At 49.1% G+C, this 11,736-nt stretch overlaps 1 non-coding gene across 1 annotated transcript; it reads right to left on the bottom strand.

The window, feature by feature from the left end:
* Positions 1-7,911: 7,911 nt before the first annotated feature.
* LOC122697921 lies at positions 7,912-8,059 on the bottom strand. Its single transcript, XR_006342247.1, has one exon. It is a non-coding gene; the product is annotated as a small nucleolar RNA SNORA12 (small nucleolar RNA).
* Between the last annotated feature and the right edge of the window lie 3,677 nt (positions 8,060-11,736).

Genomic DNA, 11,736 nt, shown 5'->3' with positions numbered 1-11,736 from the left:
CTGGCTTCAATCCCTGCGTTGGGAAGGTCCCCTGGAGAAGGGAACAGCTACCCACTACAGTGTTCTGGCCTGGAGAATTCCATGGACTACAGTTCATGGGCCGAAAAGAATCGGACACGACTGAGCGACTTTCACTTTTCACTTTCACTACCCTTTCTGTTTGTTTCTGATCATCACACTGCATGGTATTTCCAATTTATGGGTGACTAAAGTACACCACCGCAAGAACAGTTCAGTGATTTCCTGCAGTCCTTCAGGGAACCTGGGTGAGAAATGGTGGCTAATAAAGTAATGTTCGTGTATCACAAGTCAGGGCCCAGACCTGAGAAGTAAGTGGTCTCTTCATGTGAACCTTACACAATGCAAAAGGAAACAATTTTTGTATGCTCATAGCTAATCAACTTTCAAAAATCCACACAGCCTCTCTGCCCCTCCCGCAAAGAAAAAAAAAAATCCACACCAGCAGAAAGAAAGAATACCTGGATAAAAAAAAAAAACTTCTTTACATTTTAGTTTATACTGTATGGATTTCCAAGCAAGGTAACTTGCCTGATTATCTTTGGCCTCTGTAAAGTTGTGACTGAGGTTCATGCCCTGCATCCTTGGTGAGAAAATTGAGTCAAACCACAGTGACAGATTTTATTTTCTCGGGCTCCAAAATCACTGTAGATGGGGACTGCAGCCATTAAATTAAAAGACGCTTGCTCCTTGGAAGAAAAGCTACAACAAATCTAGACAGCGTATTAAAAAGTAGAGAGATTACTTTGCCTGCAAAGGTCCATATAATCAAAGTTATGGTTTTTCCAGTAGTCATATATGGATGTGAGAGTTGGACCATAAAGAAGGCTGAGCACCGAAGAACTGATGATTTCAAACTGTGGTGTTGGAGAAGACTCTTGAGAGTCCCTTGGACAGCCAGGAGATCAAACCAGTCAGTCCTAAAGGAAATCAACCCTGAGTATTCATTGGAAGGACTGATGCTGAAGCTGAAGCTCCAATACTTTGTCCATTTGATCCAAAGAGCCAACTCATTGGAAACGACCCTGATGCTGGGAAAGACTGTGGGCAGGAGAAGGGGACAACAGAAGATGAGATGGTTGGATGACATCACCCACTCAGTGGACAGGAGTTTGAGCAAACTCCAGGAGACAGTGAAGGAGAGGGAAGCCGGGCTACAGTCCATGGGGTCGCAAAGAGTCGGTCACAACTGAGCGACTGAACAACAAATGCTGTGTGGCAAAAAGAAGTCAGCTGAAAACGAAGTATTTCCTAATGATGAAAGGGAGCCCAAAATACTGCTTTTTCTGGGCCGCTTCCTTGCTTGAGAACTTAGTACTGCATCAACTAAGTCCAAAACTCCCTGGCTGAGCTTCTGATTCCTGTTCCCATTCTCAGCCTTGGGTGCTGTGGGAGCTGCCTGAGGGTGAGGTGGGAATGTCAGCTGGAATCTGAGTCTTTTTTTCTTTTCAACATTTATGTATTTATTTGCTGCGTCGGGTCTTAGTCGCAGCACCCAGGGTTTCTGTTGCATCACGTGGGCTCTCTAGTTGTGGCAGATTTTATTTTATGTGGGTTTAGCTGCTCCTCGGCATGTGAGATCTTAGTTCCCCCTCCAGGGATCCAACCCATGCCCCCTGCATTGCAAGACAGATTCTTAACCACTGGACCACCAGGAAAGTCCCTGGAATCTAAGTCTTTTAGGGCTGGCCACCCACGTGGCTAACTACGCTGCAGCTGGTCTCCATGGTGGCTCCGTCTTTCTGCCACTGTGATGCCCTGCTACCTCTTTATCCCACAGTCCCCTTCACAGTGGCCTTCTTCCTCCTTTGCAACTCTTCCGAGATCCAGCCCAAATGATTCCCTCCTCCTCCTGAACATGTCACCAACAAAAGTGCAGTTTGTGGCAAGGGGCTAAGTTGGCTACCATTCTAGACTGTTCTTCCTAGACTCCTGGACTCAGAGGGTCAGCTGTGGTCTGAAACTTGTGCCAGGCTTTGCAGATTCAGCAACTCAGGTGGATGAGTCCACCCAAGTATTGCAAATCTGGGGAGAGGGAGAACAGAAAGATACGGAGAGGAGAAGGAGATGCACATGCGTGTATTAGCTCTCCAATCTGTGTTTACTGAAAAAGGGCAAAAAGGTGCGGGAGCCCCGGGTATCCAGCAATCTGCAAGTGCATGCCTGTCCTGCTCGGCTGTGCCCTGCTGATCTCTTTGCTAAGTGCTGTGGACGGTTCAGCCCTTGGGAGCTAGATTCTAGTTGAGGAGGCAAGAAAAACACAAATGAACTGACCGCAAACCACGTGGGACATACCCAATGATACAGCGGATTAATCCACGTGGTACAGATGATCAATCCTGTAATAAAGTTGAACCATGTGCGGAGAGCGGAGTTGTCACGGAAACCTTTGGAGGAGGTGGGACTTCCTCTGGGCCCTGAAGGGGGACAGGAGTGGGAAGGGGCTGGGGCATTGGTGGGGGTGTGGAGTAGAGGGAGGGGAAGGTCCAGCGGGCTGGTGAGTCTGTGGACAGACCAGCCCATTCCGAGTGGGGTTTGTGGCTGGGAGTAGAAATGAAGTAGAGAGATGGAGTGAGCCCAGAGGGTGGAGACCCCTGGAGATCTGGCTGAGTAGCTCAATCATTTGTTTATGAGGTCATTCATCTGTCCTTCTCTCCTTCCATTCATTCATCCAACAGATATTTTCCAAGTGCCTGGTACAAGCTACATGGTGCTAGGGCCTTGTAGGAAACCAGAAGTGTGGGGATGGTGATGCTATTCATAAGAACCTTTTGATTTAATGAGAGACTGAAGATCCTCATATGAAAATATCACTGGTGCTTCAGTGGGGGCTGGGGGCCCTCTGCTCAGCTGCACAGAGGGTTACGCAGGAGAAGAGGCAGTGAGGACTCCCTGCCCTGTGGGGTGATCACGGAGGTGGTGTTGGAGCTGTGCCTTGGAAGGGAGGCAGGACTGACAGATGAGAAAGAAGGGCGAGTGTTCCAGGAAAAGGAGCAACACCCCAGGAACGGGAATCGAGCGTTCTGCTCAGGGCACAGCCCTGTGCTGGCCATAGGAGATTAAGATGGGAAATGAAGAAACCCCAGAACGTGAGTGCTGGAAAGGGCCTTTGAACCTTCCGCCTTTCTGCTGGGTCTCGCCTAGGTCACCGTAAGAGCCTCTCTTACACAGACTGAGGAGCTCTCCTTTTATTAAAAAAATATTTATTTACTTTCTTGGCTGTGTTGGGTCTTAGTTATGGCTCGCAGGATCTTCAGGATCTTTGTTGCATCATGCAGGAATTTTCGTTGCCAAGCATGGGCTCAGTAGTTGCCCCTCGAGGGTTTAGTTGCTCCGAGGCATGTGGGATCTTAGTTCCCCTACCAGGGATAGAAATCATGTCCCTTGCATCACAAGGCAGGTTCTTAACCACTAGCTGCGTTCTCTTCTTTTTTTTTTTTTAATATTTATTATTTATTTGTCTGCGCTGGGTCTTAGTTTCAGCATGTGGGTTCTCTAGTTGCAGCATGTGAACTCTTAGTGGCAGCACGTGGGATCTAGTTCCATGATCAGGAAACAGACCTGGGCCTCCTGCATTGGAAGCTGGGAGTCTTAGCCCCTGGACCACCAGGGAAGTCCCACTCTCTTCTTTTTGAACTGAGAAACACAGAGGTATTAGTCAAGGGAGTCTGTTTACAAACAAGGCTCAAATATCAGTGCTTTATGCTCCAATCCACTTGAGTCAGCAGACAGCCTCTGCTCCACATGGTCATCCCAGGACCCAGGCTGCTTCCATTCTGTGACCCCACTTCAACCACAGGCCTGAAAGCCAGACGGACGACACGGAGTAGGCACACCCTCATCCCCTGGGCGAGGTGGCCCTACCCAGATGCCCAGGGTGGGGGGAGGCGGGGGCGGGCGGAGAGTCATTTAATTGTATGCATAGGATGAGCAAGTGGATTTGATGAGACCCTAGCCAGTCTTTACTGTAACCTCTCTCTCCATGATCCTCCCATCAAATTGACACCTGACTTATGGAGGGAGAAGCAAGGACATAAACAGCAAGAGGAGGGCATGTGGGGACAGCAGGGACTGGCGGCGTCAGGACTGCGGATTCCAATCCAGTTCCTTCCCCCAGCCGCGTCCTCACATAACAAGTATGCCAGAGCTCTGGCAGATGGGTTTAGCATCTCCGCGACCTCGGTTTCCTCATCTGCCCCACGGGCCCTCTGACGTGGTCTTCAAGACAGATGATGTGGAAAAGCAGCTGCTCCTGACCGCCCCACTCCTGCCAGCTGGGGTGGTGGGCACAAAGGCAGCCCTGGCCACACTCAGCCAGCCCCGCCGACATCACCCGTGTGATGGAAGAGGAAGCTCACAAGCGGAGTGTTATTACAGCTTTTCCATAATGCAATGTCATCAGGAAGGCCCGGGCCTCTGGGCAGCGCCCTGGCAGCCCCATTACTCTTCCCAGCTGCTCAGCGCCTTTCAGACGATGCTGCAGAGGGCAGGAGGCGCGCTAATAAAACACCCGGCAAGGCGAGACCACTCAGCAGCAGCTCTTCAGAATGATCTGAACTTCGGACTTTTGATTTAAATCTGCATCCTCTGTGGCCAAAAACATAAAACAGAAGATGAGGGAAAGAGCAAAAATGAAAGCGTGGGTGCCAAGAATTCAAGAGGAAGGGAGGAAGACAAGCAGCTCTTGGAAGCTACCCCATGGGGAGCTGGCCAGGCAGGCTGACTTGCACCGGGGCTGGGTCCTTCCCACCAGACGTCACTCAGAATCCTCCCTTCTGTCACCAAGCTGCCCCCAGATGGGAGAGGAGGCTTGAGAGCTCATCCAGGAACAAAAGTCAGACATCTCCCTGGTCTGATTCGCCCCCCCACCTGTTTCCTTAAAACCTCTAAAGAGCGGGTGGGGACTGGTGGGCTGGGAGACCCGGGTCTATTCTAATGTCCTTTCTCCTCAGATTCCTTTGGTAAGAGGTGACTGCTCACCGGGGCCTGTTGTCCAATAGTGAGTTTTGCCCCTTGGAGGCCGCAGGGGAGCAAAAGTGAGAGTGTTGCTACTTTGGCTGGAGACCAAGGAGGGCCTCTCTGAGGTGACGTTGACTAGAGGGCAGAGTGGAGCGGGGAGGCAGGTCCCTGGGGCAGATGGCCAGGGACCTCACCAGGGCCAAGGGGTCTGGATATTCGGCTGCAACTTAAGACCCCAGCCCCTCCCAGCACGCCTCCAATACCTTCATAGCTTGAAAAGAAATAAGCTCATCTCCAGAAAAAGGCAGCAATCTGCTGCCAGCATAACTTTCAGGGGCATCAAATGATGAGGTCCCCCAGTGCAAGCCCAGACCAGCTCTTTATGCTAGCATATCTGGGTATTGCAGCCAATCATGTCCTCCAGTTGAAGAAGCTGAAAGAAGAAAAATCAGGCAATTGTGCCCCACAGTACAGCTAAGTATTTAATTCGCTTTTAATGTTTACATTATTAACAGCAGCATTACAAAACGATATTTTTACTTTCAACCGATTTCAATGTGCGATTCGATGTCTCAATGACTGGGATCATTATGACTTGAAAACCCGATGCGGAGCTCCCTCCCGCCTCTCTCCTCCCCCTGATTGTGCCTCCTTTCTATAAAGAGCTGGCAGGGCTCCAAGAGGCCCAAATACCCATTCCAAATGGATCGGGAGGCGCAACCCTGCTGGGGGGTTTCAAGAAGCCAGGGGAGGCTGCATTCAGTGTGGAAAGAGTGACGACCAGCAGGTGGGTGTTGAAATGGTCATCAGCTTGCTGAGGGGCTGGCACTGCCAAGCCACATTCCAGGCAGTGCCTATTAATGTGCCCAGAATGGTGCCCACTGACTGACAGGGCAGTGAGCCCGGACACTGGCTCCAAACACCCATAGGCCTGGGGGGCGGGGGGGAGGAGGTAAAACAAGGCCAGAGAGGCCCCCAGACACCCCTGGGAAACACACCCTGCACACAGTTCACGCCAGTGACACCGCATGGAGGCCTGAGAGGCACCTGATGCAGGAGCAAGGGCACGGACTCTGGGGTCAGCCAGCTGGGGCTCACGTCCAGGCTCTGCCACTCCCCCACCTGGCGACCTTGGCAAGTCCTTGTCCTTTCTGTGCCTCAGTCTCCAGTTCTGTAAAATGGGGATAAAAGTGGAACCCACCGTGAGGACTAAATGACTCAATAGGAAGGCCCTTAGAACAGTGCCAAGCACACAGAAATTACTCAGTTCGTGTCAATATATCATGCTAATTCCTGTTTTAAGATAAAGAGCTGAAGCTCAGAGTCATTAAATAGCCACCAAGGTTGGCTGCTCCGAAGGAAGGCTTTGCCTTTGCTGCCCCTCTACCTGGAAGTCATTTTGCCCCTTGCATGACTCAATCTCTCAAACACAAGCTCCTCCAGGCCACCCAGACCCCACCTCTGCCCCAGTCACTGTGGACCCAGCACCCTGACTTGACCCTTCCCTTCCCTAGCATTTATCACATCTGAAATTATCTTGTTCATTCACTGAAGGACTGAATATATAAAAAGCACTACTAGTTTTATTATTGTAGTTATTGTATGTCTGCTTGGTTGTTGTCTGTTTCCTCCACTTAAGTGTAAAACCCATGGGACTGTAACTGAGAGTGGGGTGCAGCTGTTCACCGCTCAACAGCCATTAAAGAGGCCAGGTTGGTGGAAAGTTTGCTTTATTTTGGATGCCGGCATCAGGGGCCAGGGAGGGTGAGGGCAGATGCCTGTCCAAAGACCAACTCCACCCATCCCCAGCTGACAGCCGGTGGGCAAGAGCGCTGATAGGCTGACGGAGGGGACTACACACAGACACATACAGTCAGCTCTGAGAGTCATCTGGAAGCTGGTCATCAGTGGTCTGATCAGCGTCATCTTGATTGAGTACAGTGACTCTTCAGTTCCATGGCCGGCTTGTTCCCATTTCCTCGAGGCCACTTCTCAGAATTGTGGCCCCTTAAGTCACGGCTACAGTCTGGTTACCATGTCTTTAAACTCCTCCACATGGTGAGGGCCTCAGCGCCTGTAAGACAGTTCATAGGATATGGCTCAAAATATTACCTAGTGCTCCTGAAGAGGAACTAAACGTCCTTGACTTTGCTTAATGACTACATTATTATTGGCTTCTCAGGTGGCGCTAGTGGTAAAGAACCTGCTTGCCAATGCAGGAGACATAGGAGACGCAGGTTTGATCCCTGGAGGGGCTGATTCAGGCTTCTCCTGCTCCACATGTCCTTCTCACCTTCTCATCACGCTTGTGCCTCAGTTCAGTTCAGTTCAGTCACTCAGTCGTGTCTGACTCTTTGTGACCCCATAGACCGCAGCACGCCAGGCCTCCCTGTCTATTACCAACTCCCGGAGTGTACTCAAACTCATGTCCATTGAGCTGGTGATGCCATCCAACCATCTCATCCTCTGTCTTCCCCTTCTCCTCCTGCCTTCAATCTTTCCCAGCATCAGGGTCTTTTCCAATGAGTCACTTCTTCGCATCAGGTGGCCAAAGTATTAGAGCTTCAGTTTCAGCATCAGTCCTTCCAATGAATATTCAGGATTGATTTCCTTTAGGATTGACTGGCTTGATCTTCTTGCCATCCAAGGAACTCTTAAGAGTTTTCTCCAACACCACAGTTTGAAAGCATCAATTCTTCGGTGCTCAGCTTTCTTTACAGTCCAACTCTCACATCCATACATGACTACTGGAAAAACCACAGCTTTGACTAGACAGACCCTTTGTTGACAGATTAATGTCTCTGCTTTTTTTTTTTTTTTCTTTTTCAAATCCATCACAGGGGTGGAGGAACACCCCTCAGCAGACATTTTCCTCAGGCCAGACAGACTACGTCATCCTGTCTGTAAGGACTTAAACTTATGAGACAGCCTTTCACATGTGGGAGGCCATCTCTGATGCAGAAAAGGCTAGAAAGAGATCTCTTTGTCATCAAGCCTTTGCCAGCTCCTATATAATATATGTGGCAGAGTCAGGCCCATTTGAAAACTTAACAAATGTGCCAGAAAGAAAACCACCACAATTGTCTCTGCTTTTTAATATGCTGTCTAGGTTGGTCATAGCTTTCCTTCCAAGGAGCAAACATCTTTTAATTTCATGGCTGCAGTCACCATCTGCAGTGATTTTGGAGCCCCCAAATTCACTGTTTCCATTGTTTCCCCATCTATTTGCCATGAAGTGATGGGACCAGATGACATGATCTTACTGCCTCAAGTTTGGTGAAAACCTTGTTACTCTTTCAGAAGGAACTCAGTCCCTGCCTCCTAGGATGGCTGTTGGCTGGTCAAGTGTTCTTCAAAAGCCACAGCCGTGTAGGGCCTCAGGCAGAATGACAAGGTCTCAGGGCACCCAGCATGGCCCTAGGTGCCTGGAGCTTGATATTGATAGTAAATAGATATAACCCCACTCTTTGAACCTTGGGGCAGCCATCAAAACTATGTGGTTAGGTTACCCTTGTCCAGGGTCACTGCACAATGAGCCAACAAATCAAGAGACAAGTTGTCGGGGGAAGGAACAGTGACTTTATTTGGAAAACCAGCAGACCGAGAAGATGGTGAACTAGTGTCCCAAAGAATCATCTTCCCCGAGTTAGAATCCAGGCTTCTTTCACACCACAGTGGGATGGGATGTGGTTGGCTGCTGCAAACTTCTTGGTGCCAGAATCCTTTATTCTTGCAGCTGTCCACATAGGTCTTGTCACAATGTTCCTATAAACCTCCAACAAGACAAATGGTATTCTCTGTTCTGCAACTTTTTAATCTCTATATGAATGAAAAAGTGTTACACCTTTAAAGATAGCCTTGAGAATGGACTATCCTATTTCAGGGAACAGGCAATACTCAACTTGTAGGAAAAATAATACGGTAAGTTCCCTACACACGAACGTTCAAGTTGTGAACACCCGTTCACATGTCCAATCACGTAAGTGAGTTCATGTGTCTGGCATACACTGTCACGTGCGTGCATGCCCTACCAGTGGTTGTGCTTCTGTGAACCTTACACTACAGCGCTACACAGACTACAGTAGTACAGTGTCTTTATTTCAAGCCCAGGATGTGAGAGACTGAAATTGCAGCTTGCCCTCCCACGAAATTAAAAGATTTCATGCTCCTGGGAAGCTCCTTGGAAGGAGCTCCTTGCACCTTGGAAGAAAAGCTATGACAAACCTAGACAGTAAATTAAAGAGCAGAGACATTACTCTGCTGACAAGAGTCCATATAGTCAAAGTTGTGGTTTTTCCAGTAGTCATATATGGATGTGAGAGTTGGACCATAAAGAAGGCTGAGCACCGAAGAACTGATGCTTTCAAACTGTGGTGCTGGAGAAGACTCTTGAGAGTCCCTTGGACAGCCAGGAGATCAAACCAGTCAGTCCCAAAGGAAATCAACCCTGAATACTCATTGGAAGGACTGATGCTGAGGCTGAAGCTCCAATACTTTGGCCACCTGGTAAGAAAAGCTGACTCACTGGAAAAAAACTGATGCTGGGGAAGATTGAAGGCAGGAGGAGAAGGGGAAGACAGAGGATGAGATGGTTGGATGGCATCATCAACTCAATGAAATGAGTTTGAGCAAACTCTGGAAGATAGTGAGGGACAGGGAAACCAGGAGTGCTGCAGTCCATGGGGTCGAAAAGAGTAGGACATGACTGAGTGACTGAACAAGTCTATCTCCTATTGCTGACGATCCTTCAGCTCTACCATCTTCCACCCCTTCTCCCTCCTCCAGTAACTCTTCCTGCCAGCCCCTGTATACCAGCTGTTGTGCTGTACTACTGTACTTTTCATGGTAAAGATTTAAAATGCTTTCTTTGTGTTTGTTTTTTAACATGTTATTTGTGTGAAAAGTATTATAAACCTATCATAGTACAGTGCTACATAGCTTACTGTGTTAGTTGGGTACCTAGGCTATTTTGTTGGACTTATGAATGCACTCTCAGAATGGAATGTGTTCATCTGTAGGAGACTTATTGTAGCTACAAAGGTTAAAGTAACAGAAATAGATTCAATACGGAGTCAGATTTGTTCTTCCCTGTTACAAATACAGCTGATGGTGAGGATGAGCCAGGAGGTAATGTTGGGCTGGAAATGTGTGGGGGTGCCTTTGATGCCTCGTCTTCCACTCCCACTTAGCTCATCTCAAGCAGGCATCACACATCCTGGGTCCCCAAAGGTTCTCAGTCACATGTCTTTACCCCTAATGACTTCAGACAGCTCAGAGATGTTCCGTGTTAAAACCACCCACTGCTCTTTCCTTCTCCCTCTTCATTTTTCTCCCATCCCTGCCCCAGGCCTGTCTCTTGCTATGGAGGGAATGTCCCTCCATTCCCACATATCCAAATCCTAACCATCCTCAAGGCCCAGTCCAAACGCTATATCCTTCAGAATCAATGCTTGATCTTTCTCACACTAATCTCCTGAACAACTAGAAATACCATTTTTTTCTACAAACTCCTATTATTCTCTAACACTTCAATTAAAGCCCTTGTTGTTTTTAACTTTGTGTTTTGGTTATGTGGGGCTTCCCTATGGCTCAGATGGTAAAGCGTCCGCCTGCAGTGCGGGAGACCCAGCTTCGATCCCTGGGCTGGGAAGATCCCCTGGAGAAGGAATTGGCAACCCACTCCAGTACTCTTGCCTGGAAAATTCCATGGACTGAGGAGCCTGGTAGGTTACAGTCCATGGGGTCGCAAAGAGTCGGACACGACTGAGCGACTTCACTTGGGCTTCCCTGTGGCTCAGATGGTAAAGCGTCTGCCTGCAGTGCAGGAGACTAAGCGACTTCACTCTCTTTGGTTATGTATTCACTTCCTGACTCAGGGCAGGAGTCTCCTGGACTCACCTCTACAATTAGGCAAGGTGAGAAGGAAGAGACTTAGGGCAAGCCAAGTGTCATGTGCACACGCCTGCATGCTCAGGCACTGAGTCATGCCTAACTCTTCTGCAACCCCATGGACTGTAGACCGCCAGGCTCCTGTGTCCATGAGATTCTCCAGGTAAGAATATTGGAGCGGGTGGCCATTTCCTCTTCCTGGGGATCCTCGCCACCCAGGAATTGAACTCACCTCTTCAGCATCTCCTAAATTGGCAGGCATATATTCTTTATCACTGAGTCACCTGGGAAGCCCAAATGCAGGACAGTAAAAACGCAAAAGGAGGTTCAGGTTTTCTTAAGGAAAATCTGGAAGAGGAGAGGTATCTTTAGGAGGAAAAAAAAAAAAGAATTCTGGACATTACATGCATCTGGAGATGTAGAGGAGACAGCTTGGTAAAACAAGTTTTTCGAATTGAATCATCCAGCAGATATTGCTCAAGCAGGGAAAAGTGGCAGGCTTGGGGAGGGGACCATCAGAAGGACACCAATAGGAGCTGGGGGAAATGGGACGAGGGCTGAGGAGCACTCAAGGAGTCGTGGCAGAGAACCACGTGGTAGCGACAAGGACAGGGCCTGCGAGAAGGGCGGGGAGGGGGAGTGCTGTTCGGGCTTCGAGCCACCTGTGCATGCCACGTGGTTAAGTTCAAACACATGTCGAACAACAACCTGTATTTACATGCAACCTAATCAGTTACGCAAATTAGCAGAGGTCTCAGAGGAAGGTTGTTTTAGTCTGGAGCTTGTGCAGTCATTGCAAAAGAGGAGCAAAGCTGTCCCCAGGATACTCCACGCCTGGCTTGCCCCTGGGAGCTGGACTAGTTCCTGGAG

The sequence above is a fragment of the Cervus elaphus genome, chromosome 7 (assembly GCF_910594005.1).
Source record: "Cervus elaphus chromosome 7, mCerEla1.1, whole genome shotgun sequence".
Classification (NCBI taxonomy): domain Eukaryota; kingdom Metazoa; phylum Chordata; class Mammalia; order Artiodactyla; family Cervidae; genus Cervus; species Cervus elaphus.
Note: the sequence above shows the minus strand (reverse complement) of the source record. Positions and strands in the feature narration are given on the sequence as shown.